Source organism: Triticum dicoccoides, chromosome 5A, assembly GCF_002162155.2.
Source record: "Triticum dicoccoides isolate Atlit2015 ecotype Zavitan chromosome 5A, WEW_v2.0, whole genome shotgun sequence".
Classification (NCBI taxonomy): Eukaryota; Viridiplantae; Streptophyta; class Magnoliopsida; order Poales; family Poaceae; genus Triticum; species Triticum dicoccoides.
In genome coordinates, this window is record NC_041388.1 from 223,967,100 (window position 1) to 223,985,562 (window position 18,463).

Consider the following 18,463-nt stretch of genomic DNA (forward strand, 5'->3'; position numbering starts at 1 on the left):
CGGGCCATCCGTTTCTAAAGCATTTTTACACAGTTAAAACATGATTTGATTCATCGTAGCTGGGAATAAGAAGATGTCCTTTTCACGCAAAGGAAATGAAAAATAAAAAGGGTCGGACCTTGCATTCTTATCTCCTTGAGGTGTGTGGAACCGTTTATGAGGATGGCAGTGGCAGTCCCACTTGGATAGATTAGCTTGTAGTTGATCATCAGTACCTAAAAGTGTTTAGTTTCACCACCAAATCGTCAATTAAATTGAAGACCGATTGCGACTACGAAATCAATTGTAAATATCTTTCTCATCAAGAACAAAAAAAATGCAGACTAGCTAGGTTCAGTCAGTGACCGCAACCCTGGTGCTACAGTCTTGCGAGCAATGCCAAAGTTTCAGTTATTCTGATAGTACAGCAGCAACCCAGGAAAATCGGGAAGCGCGGCTCACCATGGACACAAAGAGATCAGAGAAGGGCGTTGGAGCATGGAAATGGAATTAAGCCCATAGTTTTAATTTCTTTGTGTCCTTATAAATACAACAAATCAACAAATCATGGTGATACCTAATCGAATTCAACAAATGAACAAATCAATCAAGGGGTGGTTGACCATTGGCCATCTCTCCTTCTTTTATAGCAAAAGACTCAGCTTCTTGGTGGGGAGAGGGCTCTGCACCTCCTCGTCCTCGTCCCACCTCTTCACCCCTACGTTCTCCGGCATCGACAGCAGGTTTAGGTCGAAGTTCCTCAGCACGGCAGAGGATGCCGACACGGAGACGGACATGGACATGGAAACGGAGGTGCCATCCCAGTAGTGGCAGTGCTTGTGCCCTCTGAGCGCCTGCTCGGTCGTGAAGCCCCGCTCACAGACGAGCACTGATGCAGGCCGCCACTACTCTCGCCCGAGGACGCCACCGCGCTCGCCTCTGACCCACCGCCCATGGACGCCTGCGTGGCAATGCAGCACTCTCTGGTGGGCGGCGGCTTGCGGTGGCTAGACTTGTGCCTGTCGATCGCCTGGTACGATGCAAACTCCTTCCCGCAGACCGCGCAGCTGAACCGCAGCTCCTAAGCCCGGGTAGGGGACGGGTTCCACGCGCTCGCCTGCTGCTCCTTGCTGGTGGCGGCGAGCGCGGTGAGGCAGATGGCGAGGTAGTTGTCCTTGTTGAGCGCCGGCGTGGCGGTGGGAACCAGGGAAAGGGAGAGGGAGAGGTCGGTCTAGTCTGCCGCCCGCGAGGCCGCCATGCCGGAGATGGAGTCGGCGCCCGCGAAGGCCCTCAGGGCGAGCAGCTAGAGCTCCTCGACGGCGGTGGCAACTGTGGCGACTGCATTGCGGGGATGAAAATGCCATGAGTCCGGTAACATAGGTCCAAACCGAGTGCATCAGTTCATAAAGAAGGCGATCAGTTCGACAAAAATGAGAGCATCAGTTTGTAAGTGCATCTAGTGCCCCTTAGTGATTTTGGTGTATTGAAGACTTATCGGTTAAGGGACTAATGCGTTTGTGAGTGTACACAGGTCTATAAGTCCATGAGGAGTTTGATATTTACAGAGAAAGTCGACCCCTAAAATGAAGTTCTTTGACTGAAGGCTTTGGTATTCTGAAGACTTTCTGAAGACTTTGAAAGTGAAGAAATTGGTGTGACCTTGAAGACTTGGTATTCTTTCGAGGAACATGAAGCGTGAAGACTTTTGTTTTCGTAGTTTCATTTTCTCTTTCTTGAGTCATAGGAAACACCATATTGTTAAAGGGGGTCGAGGAAATACTAAGGAAAAATTTCCATGTGATGCTCAACTCAAAATCCTACACCTACCAATCCCTTCGAGTGAAGCCATTGGAAATCTCATACAGTTCAATCAATTTCTTCAGTGACAGAGACGAAGTTCTTCTGGTCTCTAAGGAATTTGTCCTGACTGAGGAGTTAGGAATTCGCCAGTGTGGATTACCTTCACAGTGAGGAACATGATAGCCCTGAGGATTTTGCTACTCAAAATTCCGACCGTTGCCGTGCTATGCGCCAGCTATCCCAAAATATCAATCCACCTAATGGTCATATAATTGAAGGGCATTTATGTCTTATCATGTTGGGCTGCTCCCTAGGCTATAAATAGCCGCCCCCTACAACCACTAGCTGGTTGGCTGCTCCGAGAGAAACTGACACTTGTCATTTGAGAGCAACCCATCCTCCGAGGACTTTGAGAGAAAATCATCAAGTGAGGAAAAACCCAAACCCAAACACCTACAAACCCCAAGTGATTGAGCATCACTGAAGAGATTGATCCTGCGTGGATCCGACGCTTGTTACCTTTGAAGACTGTGCTTCTTCCAGACGGTTAGGCGTCATGGTCTAGAGCATCCAAGAGGAATTGTGGATCGCCGAGTGACCAAGTTTGTGAAGGTTCGGAAGTCACCTGAAGACTTACCACGAGTGATTGGACGAGGTCTGTGTGACCTTAGTTCAAGGAGAATATGGTGAGGACTGGGTGTCCTGAGCTGCGTGTTCAGGACTGGGTGTCCGGGACTGTGTGTCCTCGAGTTTAAATACTCAGCCGCTCCAACCATACGTACAACTGAGAGAGCAGTTGGAACTGGTCTACCAAATCATTGTCTTCATCTAGCTTACTGGTTCTATTTCCTCAACTCTTTCATTTCCTCATAACTGTGTTGTGTGCTTGTTCATATCTATGCTTGAAGACTTTGACTAAAGACTTTCTCAATTTCCTCAGTTCAATTTCTTCAGTCTGTTTGTCTTCATCCTGTGTTATCATGTGCTTACGCTTCTTATACTTTGTGCCTGTCTTCATTTCATCATGATGACCATGCTTGTATTCTGTCATGTTTACTCTTGAGTACTTATTCCGTTGCTAGTAGTTCTTCGCTAAGGAATTTCCACACCGGCAAATTCCTTAGTGAAGAATTTCATAAAAATCTCCTATTCACCCCCCTCTAGTCGATATAACACACTTTCAATTGGTATCAGAGCAAGGTACTCCCTTGTTCTGTGTGATTTTGGTTTAACCGCCTGGAGTTTTAGTTATGTCGACTGCAGGTATGAAGAAAGTGACATGCCCCATCTTTGACGGTCACGAGTATCCCAAGTGGAAGGCCATGATGAAGAAGCGCCTCATGGCGATGAACATCGAGCTGTAGACCGTCACTGAGAGTGGTCTGACCGATCTATGCAAGATGGCGGACATTGATGATATTCACAAGTACACTCGACTTGACATCATGGCGAAGGATATCATCTGTTCCTGCCTATCCAGAGATGAATTGAGGCGCATTATGCATCTTTGCAATGCGAAGCTTATCTGGGACCGAATCTCTGACGTCTATGAAGGTCATCGAACTTGTCATGATCCCTAGTTTGAGGATTTCAAGGAATCACTCAAAACGATGACTTTTGAACCCGAACCATTATCTTCTGCACCATGCCTCATGGCAAAAGGTGCCAAAGTAACCGAATGTTCCTCATCCGAGTCTAGTGATGACGAATCTGATGATGATTTTGAACCTAGCTATACAAAGCTTGTTTATATTGCCACTAAACAACAAAAGGCCTTAGAAAAGGTTCAAAACATGCTAGACAAAAGTGATGATATGTTGGGTGAAGAAATGGATCGCACTGAAACTTTGACTGAAAATCTTTAGAGACTTCAGTCCAAGCTTGACAAACTTCAAACTCATCATAACACTCTCTTATCGGATCATGAGAAGCTTTCTTATGAATTTCTTCAAAGAAAGCAAGACCATGAGAATGTAAGAGTGAGTTATGAAGATTTTTAGAAGGAGCGCGATTCATTACTTGCTCAACAAATCGGCGCTTCTCAGGAAGAATTTGTTCCTCCATGCTTGAAGTGCATTGAACGTGAATCTGCTAATTCTTCACCTGAATGTTCAAATGCTGCTAATGTTTCAAATTCTTCACATGCCTCTGCTATCACTAATTCCTCATCTGAGGACATTGCTAGTATCATTGACGATGCAGGGCTGAAGGAATTGTACATGACAGGCATGTACAAAAGCCTCAAAGGGCATCAGACTCTTTGTGATGTGCTTAAAAAGCAGATCCTCAACAGGAACCCTAGGAAAGAGGGTATTGCCTTTGAGAGGAAACTCAATGCTGATGGTACATATTGGAAGCCTGAGCAGTACCCCAAAACTACATGGGTTGCTACAAAGGGACTTCCAGTTGATCCATCTAACTTATCTGGATTTGCATGTGAATCTCCTCATTCTGATGATGAGTCATTTGACTGCAACTCTAAAATGTTCAAAAATCAGAATGGTGAAGTATTTGCTAGATATGTTGGCACTAATTGCAGGAATGGCTCCCCTATGAAGAAAATCTGGGTTCCCAAAAGATGCCTTGAAAATCTTCAGGTGAATGTCATCATGACGCCACCTGTGAAGAATAGGAACCCCAGATCAAATTCTTCATATGGACCAAATTCTTCATATGGATCCAAGTCCTCATACGGACCAAACTCCTCACATGGATCATATTCCTCATATGGATCAAAGTCCTCATATGAACATCATCATGCTAACCTATATGTTTCGCAGGGAAGATCTAAGGATTATGGATATGTGCATTATTCTTCAAATCATTATGTCCATAAGTCCTCGAAGAATTTCTCTTCTTACTCTTATGCTTACTCTAACCCATCTTATGTGAAACGAAATGGACTGGCTTCTATGCCATCCTTCTCGTATGGAGCTCGCAGAATGATGAACTCTTTGCCACCCCTTCAGATGTCGGTGGTGAAGAAAAGGAACGAATCTCTTCTGCAGGGTCGGGTCTCCAAACGTACGTAATCGTCTGAAGAATTTGTTGGAGACCTGAGTATGCTTGAAAGGACGCAAGCTATTCACGAAGAAATGAATTTTCATTTCTCACGTCCTCATACTGCTTTATCTGTTCTATTATCAGATGAAATTGAGTATATCTTCACAAATTCTTCAAGAAGACAGCCTGTGAACTCCTCACTTATAAGAAACCGAATGTAAGTTATTTCGAAGTCTTTGGTGCTAAATGTTGGATTAGAGATCCTCATCACAACTCAAAATTTGCACCGAAAGCACATGAAGGTTTTATGCTTGGTTACAGAAAGGACTCGCACACCTACAGAGTCTTCAACAACGTTCTTCACAAGGTTGTCGAAACTGTAGATGTGCGGTTCGACGAAACTAATGGCTCGCAAAGAGAGCACCTACCTACTGTGATAGATGAACCAGCACCTGAGGAAACAATCAAGTTCAAGGCTACTGAGGATGTCATTCCTACTGAAGAATCTGCTGAAGAATTCATTCCAGAACATGAAGAATGTCGAGCTAATGCACCTGAAGAAAATGCTGAAGAAAATGGTGCTGAAGAAAACGCTGATCAAATTCTTCAACGGCAACCAACTCATCCTCGTATTGCAAAAGAAGTGCAAGTTGAAAAGATCGCCAATGACATCAAAGCGCCAGGTCCTCTCACACGCTCAAAAGCTTCACATTTATCTAACTTTTGTGGTCACTATGCTTTTGTCTCTATTACAGAGCCCACTAAGGTAGATGAAGCATTTCTGGAGCCTGAGTGGATTTAGGCCATGCAAGAAGAATTACATCAGTTCGAGCTCAACAATGTCTGGGAACTGGTCAAACGTCCAGATCCTCGCAAGCACAATATCATTGGCACAAAGTGGATCTACCGCAACAAGCAAGATGAAAACGGCCTTGTGGTGAGGAATAAGGCACGGCTCGTAGCTCAAGGCTACACACAGGTTGAAGGAATTGATTTCGATGAAACTTTTGCACCTGTTGCTAGACTTGAGGCTATTCGCATATTACTTGCTTATGCTAACCATCATGATATCACTTTATATCAAATGGATGTGAAAAGTGCATTCCTCAATGGTAAGCTTGAGGAACAAGTATATGTTGCTCAACCCCCAGGTTTTGAAGATCCAAAGAATCCTGACAAAGTCTTCAGACTCAACAAGGCCCTCTATGGCCTCAAGCAGGCCCCACGGGCATGGTATGGTACTTTGAAGGAATTCCTCTTGACGAAAGGCTTCAAACCCGGTTCACTCGACCCTACTCTTTTCACTAAATCTTATGATGGTGAATTGTTTGTGTGCCAAATATATGTTGATGATATTATCTTTGGCTGTACTGACCAACGTTATAGTGATTAATTTGCCTATATGATGAGTGAAGAATATCAAATGTCTATGATGGGAGAGCTGAAATTCTTCTTAGGTCTTCAAATTCATCAACAACGCAATGGCATATTCATATCTCAGGAGAAATACCTCAAGGATGTACTGAGGAAATTCGGCATGCAAGATTGCAAAGGCGTCAAAATTCCTATGCCCACAAATGGCCATCTGTGCACTGATGAAAATGGTATCGACTTCGATCATAAGGTATACCGCTCCATGATTGGCTCTTTATTGTACTTATCTGCATCTAGGCCAAATATAATTCTTAGTGTTTGCATGTGTGCCCGATTTCAAGCTGCACCGAAGGAATCACACCATAAGGCTGTGAAGCATATTCTTCGATATCTAGCTCACACACAAACACTTGGATTATGGTACCCCAAGGGCCCGGCTTTTGATCTCATTGGATATTCTGACTCTGACTATGCTGGTGATCGTGTGGACCGCAAGTCAACATCTGGTACATGTCATTTCCTCGGACGATCTTTGGTCTGTTGGTCCTCGAAGAAACAGAACTGCATATCACTATCTACTGCTGAAGCTGAGTATATTGCCGCTGGTTCTTGCTGTGCTCAATTGCTATGGATGAAGCAAACTCTCAAGGACTACGACGTCAACATGAAGAATGTGCCTCTCTACTGGGACAATGAGAGTGCCATCAAGATTGCTCACAACCCAGTTCAACACTCGAAGACAAAGCACATTCAGATTCGTCATCATTTTCTTCGTGATCATGTGTTGGAGCGCGACATTTCTATTAAGCATGTGAAGACTGGAGAACAGCTAGCCGATATCTTCACAAAGCCCTTGGATGAGAAGAGATTTAGCAAGTTGCGGTGTGAGCTAAATATCCTAGAATCTTCGAATGTTCTTTGAAAAGGACACTCATCCTAACACTTATGCAAAATTGATGACTTAGATGTGCAACACATGAAGAAACGTTTTTCTTCAATCAATGAAGAATAACACTCTTAGTGTGAAGAAATTAATGAAGAATTTGATTCTCAGAACCCTACGATAATTGTACGCGGTGTCTGAAATCATCATTCTTATACGGTGGGTCACGCCACCACCAAAAGTTGAAATTCCTCAATTGTTCATATTCTTCAACTTTGCATTGTCTTCACTATTTTCGACGTCTTTCTTCATTGACTATATATATATGTGAGTTTATGTCCTCTACAACACTCACTTATTGCTAATTCTTCAAGTTGGTTTTTCTGCTAAGTGAATGTGATCGGACCCTTCCCCTCTATGCTATACTCAACCCAATATGTTCAAAAATTCTTCATGTACATTCTATTTGAAACTAGTTCAAAATCTTCACTGTGTCCTTGACAGCTGAAGAAATTGCGAACGGAACTTTAAAAACTATCTTATCTAAATTTTCGGCTTTGCCGCTCAAACCGTTCCGCATCACACGATATACTTATCCACTCACCCACGATCTAACACGATCTCCACCTCTCACTACGTGGGTGACACATGTCATGCAAATGAGAAAGGTCAGGGGCACGTTCGTCCAATTTCTTCAGGCGAGCAGTTTTTCACCATGGCTATAAATACCCCTCCTTCCCTTCCTGACTTCCTTTACTCTGCTCGATCTCTCTCCAGCTCGAGCTTCTCAAACCCTAGCGCTGCTGCTACTTCATCGCCGCCGGTGAGGAAGAGCTTCACTGCCTCGACCTCATCGCCGACGTACTCGCGCCGACCGCGGAAATCTTCACTTCGCCGCCGCCGTAGCCGTCTTCCTCCGCCAAGTTAGGGCGTGGAAGATCTGCACAGACGAACTTCACATCTCCTCACTCCAGTTCATCGTGTTCTTCATGCAGGTTAATTAAAAGTTACTTTTACTGCCCTCGTTGATTCGAATGATTATCTACAAAATCTTCAAAGTTGTTTTTCTTCATATCTTCACACACTGAAACACCTCACATATTATCCGTTCTTGATTCGTTTCTCTAAGCCATGTTTTTCTTCAAGATTCCTCAAATGTGTGGATTTTTAATCTACACATCTCTGGAACCTAAGACAAAGAACGCTTAGTGAAATTCTTCAAGACTCATCTGGTCAAATTCCTCAAACTTGTTCTTTTTACAAAACCTTCTGAGAACGCATATGACCTCTCCAAATTCCTCACAACTATACTCTGTTCACAGGTACTCATGTCAGCTGCTGAATCACTAGGTTCTCATCAACTTAACTCATTTGCAGCGTTCCTTGAAGAAAAGTTGCATTCTTCTTCAGAGAATTCGATTGTTCAAATTCATCAACTGAAGAAAATGGCTGATGGTAAAAGGCCACAGAAAGGAGGAAAGAAGCCTGAGGTCATGACTGCCTTTGAAATCCCTGCGGACATATACAAAGACTACTGCACTCCTGATGAGGCCAAGTTTGGAAAAGAGGACAAAAATCAGCGCAAGGTGCGCATACAGAGGATAGAAAGGAGATGGGCAAGAGAATGGAGGGAGTACAGATATGTAACTCCAAAGTACATGAAGAAATTCGCACTCAATCCTCCATGCCCAAGAGCTCCATTGGCACCTGGCCAAATAGCAGATCCCACCAGCCTCAAGCGCGGTGAGGACTATCCTGATGAATGGGCCAAGCGCCAAGCCAAGTTGGCTAAGCAAGCCAGAGAAGCAGTGAGGAAATTCAATGAAGACTCTGCTGCTGCTGCCTCTGCTGAGGCCTCTGCTGTCAAGCCGAAGAAGGCTATGTCAAAGAAGCCTGCACGCAAGCCAAGTGCTTCTCCAACAGTGCCCTCAATGCCAAGTTCCTCACCAATGCCCTCACGGCCAGAATCCTCAAAGACCTCACGGCAAATTCCTCATGCTGCTCCTGTTCCTCAAAAGTCCTCAGCTCCTCCGCCAAAGTCCTCGGTAGCTCCGACTAAATCCTCAGCACCTGTGCATCTCGCCTCATGCCAAAGGATTGCAGGCATCTCCATTGCTTCAGGTGTCTCAGCTAGTACCTCGGCTGCACCAAGTTCCTCAGCTGGCCCCTCACTACTGAAGACGAAGGCCACTGCTGGACGAGGTCCTCGCCCAAGTCCTCAGAAAAGGCAAGTCGCTTTCCAAATGTCGTCTGATGAAGACGAAGCTGATGATGATGAACTTGCAGAAATCATCAGAGACAGGCAAGTCAGGGCCTCTAGAGCCAAGGGAACAAATGTATCACTGCTTTTGGATCCCAAGTTGATCCTCGAGTACATTGATGCATGGCACAAGGACCCCAACACTCCCATGCCTGATTTCAAACTAATTCCTGGTCAAAGTCACATGCTGACGCATTTCATACAAGAAGAGAAATGGAAATTTGAACAGGGGAGGAGAGTGAAGAAAGCGCAGTACAAGAAAGAGCGTTTTCTGAAGCAAAACGTGCTGAAGCTTTCACCTGAAGAACTTGTCGCTCTCCAATCAGAAATCAAGAAACTGAGTGATGAATTTGATCGCTATTATGCTGACTGGCTGGGAGCCAAAGTCAGATTTGTGAAGATAACAGAACAGTTCACCACAAATGTTGCAGCCCCAACGCAACAAGAAATTCCTCAGGCTGAAGCATCTGCTCAGCCGACTGAAGAACATGCCAGCACCGCTGATGAAAATCAGGCTGCTGAAGAAAATGTGAGTTCTAGGGCTGATGACTGCATTCCAGCCGCTGAAGAAATTGCCAGGGCACCCACTAGTGGTGCGCCTGAAGAAAATAAAGAAATCAGGGCAACTGCATCAATTGTGCCTGAATAAAATCAACCAGATTCCTTAGCTGCTCCTGCGCCAACTTCAACTCCAATCCTTTCATCTACATCAGATGTGAAGAAGACCAAGGCTGCAGAGCATGCTGCAGTGAAGAAAAGGAAAGCATTAGCTACTTTAGATTCTTCAGCTGCGAAGAAGATGAAGCCTATGACAAGTTCATTTGCAAATCCCATTGATGCTGTTCCCATCTCTACCAGGCCATCAAATGACCTTGTTCCTTTTGATGAAGAATATGTGATCCCCAGCGGATCTGATGAAGAAACTCCTTCTGCTGCTTCGTCAGAGCAGATTGATGAAGATATTGAAGTGGATGCGATCCCTTCAACACATGTCATCTCCTCGCCCATGCCTCAGTTCACAGCTGAAGAGGCTGGCGTTGAAGAAATGGAAGATGAAGATGTGGATGTTGGCTGCTCCACACCAGTAATGAGTGATGAATTCTGGGAAAGTCAGCATCCAAACTCTCCAATGTTCACACCGCTGCAGCAAATACCTCAGTCGCCTGCACCAACTGTTCAAATGGGCTCTGAAGAAACTCACCCCACTGCATCTGTACATGAGGAAATTCCAGCCACTAGCGCTGAAGAAAATGCAGCTGTTGAACAACTAAAGACGCAGACTGCCACTGAGAAGGAACCAGAAATTCCTCAGCCTGAAGAACATGCGATTGAGATTCCTGAGGTCGTGATGCAACTCACTGACACTCCTCTACCAAAGCCAAATGATCCATTCTCACGCAAGCAAAAGTTCAAGGCTGATGATTTCTTCGGCGAGCACGTATTCTTTGAAGATTACAACCCATATAACTTTGCTCGCATTAGGAAGAGGCGTTTCTGGACTGCTAGTCAAGCCAATTTATATTCCTCAGTGCTTTTCAACAAAGAGAAAATCTTCTACCATGAGCACATTCCTCACGTGGATATGGAATCTCTGCCGTGCTTCGCACCAGTCCTCAGTGTTCTTCATGATGCTGGACTGCTAAACTTTTGCTCTGACATCTGCGATTGGAATGAAGAACTGATTCTTCAATTCTATGCAACGCTGCACATCACAGGCGATGCTGAAGATGTGAATTCATGGGTGCTAGACTGGATGCCTGAAAACACTCACTACACTGCACCAGCCTCTGAATTGCTTCCTACTCTACCACTCAGTCCTCCCCTTGAAGAAGCTCGCTGCATCTACAGTGAACCTAAGCTCACACATCATTACATGCAGGTGCTGATGAAACCTTTGAAGTCAGGTCAAGCACCAAGAACCAAATTCCTCGTGAAGGAATTGCTTTATGTGCCAAGAACTGTCTATCGTATTCTTACGAGGACAATCAGTCCTATCAAAGGCCACGACTCATCTGATGAGGAAATTGTTGGCATCATGAAGAATCTGGTATTCAACATCGTTCATGGCATTCCTGTCAATTATCACGATTTCTTCATGAGGACTATGGCAAATGTTGCACTGTCTCTGTTTGAGCTGAAGCCTTATGCACCTTGGATTATGAGATTCCTCGGGACAAGGTCTTCACTCAACTACAAAGCTGATTTCCAGAATCACCTCAACTACTTGCCCCCCCAATTGAAGTTCTCAAGCAGACATATTCCTCAGTTGATGGAAAGGGCAAGCCACCAGCTATAATAGATGAAGGCATTCGTCCATTGGATGGTCAATTTCGCAAAGCTGCTTCTTATTCCACCAATGATGACTCTGCCACACATGACTCTGCCAATGCACCGAAGTCCACTCCTCAAGCCACTGCTCCGCGCGTGATGACTGATCGTGAACTTCTGCTTAGCCTTCACCAGAAGGTGGATTGAAATCACAAATGGGTTAAGCGTCAGTTTGGTTCACTTCTTCACAACATGACTGCCACACACAATGCAGTGAAGAAAAACCATTACTACCTCCATCAAGTCTTCGGTCGCACCTGGGCAATCCTGTCACATCTGTATGGTGAAGACGATCTAAAGCAAATGGGTCTCAGAGAAGATTTTGACTGGTCTGCACCTCCACCGAAGAAATTGAAGAAGGTCAAGGTTCCTTCTCTGGTGGCCAACTCATATTCTTCATCGCGCGACGCTGATGAACATGAAGACTTGGACGACACTGCGGAAGGCCCTACTATAACAAACGACCCCAACAATGCTGGCGCTCCTTCATCAACTTCATATTCTTCAGGGGCGTTAGTCCTCATATTCGATCCTTTTGGTCATTTGATGACAAAGGGGGAGAATTTTGAGTTAGTCTTCAAGCGGGTCTTTCTATATGGGCGTGTTTTTGTTAAGTTACAACTCTCGTTCTTCTGAGACTTTATTGGATCAAGTTGTAAACTTAAACCCGATGGTGCTCTGATACTTTTGATATGTTTTTTTGCATGCTTATTCCTCATATATGCTAATGCACGCATGCTGAATTACATCAGTCACCATATTTCATCATGCATTTCAAATTCTTCATTGTGATATGTCAAATGCGTGTATGAATTACAAGATATAGGGGGAGATCTCCATGATTCAACTCTTCAAGTGTGTATTGCTTCAAAAGCAAATTCCTCACTATGCACATCTTTAGGGGGAGTTCTTCTATATCTTGCAATCAAATTCCTCAGTAACAGTACTAACACTTCATATGTTTATCCCTGTTGAAAACTTAACCCATATTGTCATCAATCACCAAAAAGGGGGAGATTGTAAGTGCATCTAGTGCCCCTTAGTGATTTTGGTGTATTGAAGACTTATAGGTTAAGGGACTAATGCGTTTGTGAGTGTACACAGGTCTATAAGTCCATGAGGAGTTTGATATTTACAGAGAAAGTCGACCCCTAAAAATGAAGTTCTTCGACTGAAGACTTTGGTATTCTGAAGACTTTCTGAAGACTTTGAAAGTGAAGAAATTGGTGTGACCTTGAAGACCTGGTATTCTTTCGAGGAACATGAAGCGTGAAGACTTTTGTTTTCGTAGTTTCATTTTCTCTTTCTTGAGTCATAGGAAACACCGTACTATTAAAGGGGGTCGAGAAAATACTAAGGAAAAATTTCCATGTGATGCTCAACTCAAAATCCTACACCTACCAATCCCTTCGAGTGAAGCCATTGGAAATCTCATATAGTTCAGTCAATTTCTTCAGTGACAGAGACGAAGTTCTTCTGGTCTCTGAGGAATTTGTCCTGACTGAGGAGTTAGGAATTCGCCAGTGCGGATTGCCTACACAGTGAGGAACATGATAGGCCTGAGGATTTTGCTACTCAAAATTCCGACCGTTGCTGTGCTATGAGCCAGCTGTCCCAAAATATCTATCCACCTAACGGTCATATCATTTAAGGGCATTTATGTCTTATCATATCGGGCTGCTCCCTAGGCTATAAATAGCCGCCCCCTACAACCACTAGCTGGTTGGCTGCTCTGAGAGAAACTGACACTTGTCATTTGAGAGTAACCCATCCTCCGAGGACTTTGAGAGAAAATCATCAAGTGAGGAAAAACCCAAACCCAAACACCTACAAACCCCAAGTGATTGAGCATCACTGAAGTGATTGATCCTGCGTGGATCCGACGCTTGTTACCTTTGAAGTCTGTGCTTCTTCCGGACGGTTAGGCGTCATGGTCTAGAGCATCCAAGAGGAATTGTGGATCGCCGAGTGACCAAGTTTGGGAAGGTTCGGAAGTCACCTGAAGACTTGCCACGAGTGATTGGACAAGGTCTGTGTGACCTTAGTTCAAGGAGAATACGGTGAGGACTGGGTGTCCTGAGCTGCGTGTTCTGGACTGGGTGTCCTGGACTATGTGTCCTCGAGTTTAAATACTCAGCCGCTCCAACCAGACGTACAACTAAGACAACAGTTGGAACTGGTCTACCAAATCATTGTCTTCATCAAGCTTACTAGTTCTATTTCCTCCACTCTTTCATTTCCTCATAAATGTGTTGTGTGCTTGTTCATATCTGTGCTTGAATACTTTGACTGAAGACTTTCTCAATTTCCTCAGTTCAATTTCTTTAGTCTGTTTGTCTTCATCCTGTGTTATCCTATGCTTACGCTTCCTGTACTCTGTGCCTGTCTTCATTTCATCATGATGACAATTCTTGTATTCTGTCATGTTTACTCTTGAGTACTTATTCCTCTGCTAGTAGTTCTTCGCTAAGGAATTTCCTCATCAGCAAATTCCTCAGTGAAGAATTTCATAAAAATCGCCTATTCACCCCCCTCTAGTCGATATAATGCACTTCCATAGTTCAACCCCTCGAATTCATCAGTTCAAGAAGGGTAACAGAATAATAGTAACAAAATAGCCTAGATGTATATATATATAGAAAGGGACAATACTACTATCCTTTTTCCACCCTTGTTCTTCAAAGTAGCACCATGATCTTCATGATAGAGAGTCTCCTATGTTATCACTTTCATATACTAGTGGGAATTTTCCATTATAGAACTTGGCTTGTATATTCCAATAATGGGCTTCTTCAAAATGCCCTAGGTCTTCGTGAGCAATTGAGTTGGATGCACACCCACCTAGTTCTTTTTGTTGAGCTTTCATATACTATAGCTCTAGTGCATCCGTTGCATGGCAATCCCTACTCACTCACATTGATATCTATTAATGGGCATCTCCATAGCCCGTTGATACGCCTAGTTGATGTGAGACTATCTTCTCCCCTTTTGTCTTCTCCACAACCACCATTCTATTCCACATATAGTGCTATGTCCATGGCTCACGCTCATGTATTGCGTGAAGATTGAAAAATTTTGAGAACACCAAAAGTATGAAACAATTGCTTGGCTTGTTATCGGGTTTGTTCATGATTTAAATACTTTGTGTGGTGAAGATGGAGCATAGCCAAACTACATGATTTTGTAGGGATAACTTTCTTTAGACATGTTATTTTGAAGAGACATAATTGCTTAGTTAGTATGCTTGAAGTATTATTATGTCTATGTCAATATTGAACTTTTGTCTTGAATCTTTCGGATCTGAATATTCATACCACAATTAAGAGAATTACATGGAAATTATGCCAAGTAGCATTCCACATCAAAAATTATGTTTTTATCATTTACCTACTCGAGGATGAGCAGGAATTAAGCTTGGGGATGCTTGATACGTCTCCAACGTATCTATAATTTTTGATTGTTCCATGCTATATTATATCCTGCTTTGGACATTATTGGGCTTTATTATACACTTTTATATTATTTTTAGGACTAACCTATTAACCGGAGGCCCAGCCCAGAATTGTTGTTTTTTGCCTATTTCAGAGTTTCACAGAAAAAGAATATCAAACGGAGTCCAAACGGAATGAAACCTTCGGGAACATGATTTTCGGAATGAACATGATCCAGAGGACTTGGACCCTACGTCAAGAAAGCAACTAGGAGGGCACGAGGTAGGGGGGCGCGCATACCCCCACCTAGGCGTGCCCTCCACCCTCGTGGGGCCCACGTTGACCCACCGACGTACTTCTTCCTCCTATATATACCTACGTACCCCCAAACTACCACATAGGGAGCCAAAAACCTAATTCCACCATCGTAACTTTATGTATCCGTGAGATCCCATCTTGGGGCCTTTTTCGGAGCTCCGCCGGAGGGGGCATCGATCATGGAGGGCTTATACATCAACACCATAGCCTCTTCGCTGAAGTGTGAGTAGTTTACTTCATACCTTCGGGTCCATAGTTATTAGCTAGATGGCTTCTTCTCTCTTTTTGGATATCAATACAAAGTTCTCCCCCTCTCTTGTGGAGATCTATTCGATGTAATCCTCTTTTGCAGTGTGTTTGTTGAGACCGATGAATTGTGTGTTTATGATCAAGTTTATCTATGAACAATATTTGAATCTTCTCTGAATTCTTTTATGTATGATTGGTTATCTTTGCAAGTCTCTTCGAATTATCAGTTTGGTTTGGCCTACTAGATTGATCTTTCTTGCAATGGGATAAGTGCTTAGCTTTGGGTTCAATCTTGCAGTGTCCTCTCCAAGTGACAGTAGGGGCAGCAAGGCACGTATTGTATTGTTGCCATCGAGGATAACTAGATGGGTTTTATTTCATCTTGCATGATTTTATCCCTCTACATCATGTCATCTTGCTTAAAGCGTCACTCTGTTGTTTTGAACTTAATACTCTAGATGCATGCTGGATAGCGGTCGATGTGTGGAGTAATAGTAGTAGATGCAGGCAGGAGTCGGTCTACTTGTCTCGGACGTGATGTCTATATACATGATCATACCTATATATTCTCATAACTATGCTCATTTCTGTCAATTGCTCCACAGTAATTTGTTTACCCACCGTAATACTTATGCTCTCGAGAGAAGCCACTAGTGAAACCTATGGCCCCGGGTCTATTTTCCATCATATTAATCTTTTGTCAACAAGCTATTTCATTTTCTATTTATTTTGCTTTCTTTACTTTGCATCTTTATCATAAAAATACCAAAAATATTATATTATCATATCTATCAGATCTCACTTTCGTAAGTGACCGTGAAGGGATTGACAACCCCTTTATTGCGTTGCTTGCGAGGATTTTATTTGTTTGTGCAGGTGTGAGGGACTCATGCGTGGCCTCCTACTAGATTGATACCTTGGTTCTCAAAAACTGAGGAAAATACTTACGCTACTTTGCTGCATCACCCTTTCCTCTTCAAGGGAAAACCAATGCAGTGCTCAAGAGGTAGCAGCGCGTGGTTCAGCAACTCGCCGCTCCAGTTCAGCTCGATGAGGAGTAGCGAGTTGCTCCAAGCCGGCACAGCGGCGAGCACACCGGTACGGGCATCGTCGCTGTCGTGTCGTAGCGCGCCTCGCGTGCCTGCGGCAGTGCCATGCAGGCAGAGATAGAAGCCGAGTGCGTGGAGAGCGACGAGTCAGTGGCCAGCTTCGCTGTGTCCATCGCTATTATCGAGGAGAAGTAGAATACGGGAGGCTGCCGCCACTTGGGTCCCATGAAGGCCACCGCCGAGGCGACGACTGCGCATTCAGGTGATTTCTTTGCTTCTTTGTCTCTTCCGAGGACCTTCGTCGACCCCGCAAAGTGTCTGCCGGACATGAGGAAGACAAAGGGATCCGCGGGTGGCCATTTAGATTATGTACTCCCTCTCCAGCTGGCAGGAAATTTTTGTTCGAAGAATTGATAAATTGTATGTATCTATAACTAAAATAAGTCTAGAAACTAGAATTCTAGGACAAGTATTTCCGGACGAAGGGAGTATTAATTATACCAAGAGAGCCGGATTGGCACCGCTTAGTTCATGTAAATGTAATGAAATTCATCATGTGTATATGAAGATCCGGCTTTTTTATACGAAATCCTTCATGCTTATATGAAATCAGTCCGTGTTTGCACGAATTTCATCTGGTTGGTTAGAGTTGTGAAAATGTATGCTGTTGGCGTTTGATGTCGTCCTCCGCAGAAGGAAGCGGGAGGAAATTTGCCGGCTGCCGTTGGAGATGCTCTTATGCTGGAAATAATAGAGTGACATCCAATCCATTTGAGTTAATTGCGTGTATGATTTTCCCTCTATAAAAAGTTAATTGCATGTATAGTGTACACGTGACTTGCAGGGTGGCTACATCTTCGTACAGAAAGTTAAAAAGAAACAAGTCCATCCTTAATCTTGTATTCTAAGTACTCTATGGGTTCCACTGTCAGTACAGTAGCGAAAGAAGTATATATTAAATAAGTAACATATAATATAAAAATCTAAAGTTAAAGACAGAATTCGAACTCATGTCATCACGTTGCGAGCATCCGACGCTAACCGGTCCAGCACATTTTTGTTGTAGACCATGCTGGAGATATATCTCCATGTCTACTCTTATACTCCATCTGTTCCTAAATATTTATCTTTTTCAGATTTCAAATAGACTACCACATATGGATGTGTATGTAGACATATTTTAGAGTGTAGATTCACTCATTTTGCTCCATATGTAGTCACTTGTTGAAATCTCTAAAAAGATAAATATTTAGGAACGGAGGGAGTAGAAAACAGAGTTGGTGATGATGGTGTGTGTGCCATCCTGCAATATAGGCCGTCGGATTCATATCTAACGGATAGGAAGAAAACTATGGCAATTTTGCAAAAATATACCCACACCCCTCTCCATGTTCGCAAATACGGCCTTCCCTCGTTCATTCTTTTCTCTCACAAGATAAACTACTCATAGAAATGCATCTTGATGTTCCGTGCAATGCACGGGCATCTAGCTAGTTTCTTTTAAAATAGTTACCGCGATAATTGGGTTGAAGTGATATATTTTATGTCTGCCCCGAATGATTTCAGATTCACTAGTAGTAACAAAGAAAAGGTTACTTTGTTAATTAACAGAAAATAGGGTGAAAACTATCACATGAGGCCGGTAAAAATGAGGCACACTGGGTTCAGTGTCATTGTTACTACAGCTGTGCGCGCGCGAGAAGTCTACATATCGAGGGGGCTACTGAGCGAGGCACAGAGACACAATGTTCGAGAGAGAAACCAATTGACAGATTACGATTAGATCGAG

General features: G+C 43.7%; 1 pseudogene; it reads right to left on the reverse strand.

Annotated features, from left to right (window-relative positions):
• Positions 1 to 623: 623 nt before the first annotated feature.
• Positions 624 to 18,463, reverse strand: part of LOC119299368 — a 31,765-nt pseudogene continuing 13,925 nt past the window's right edge.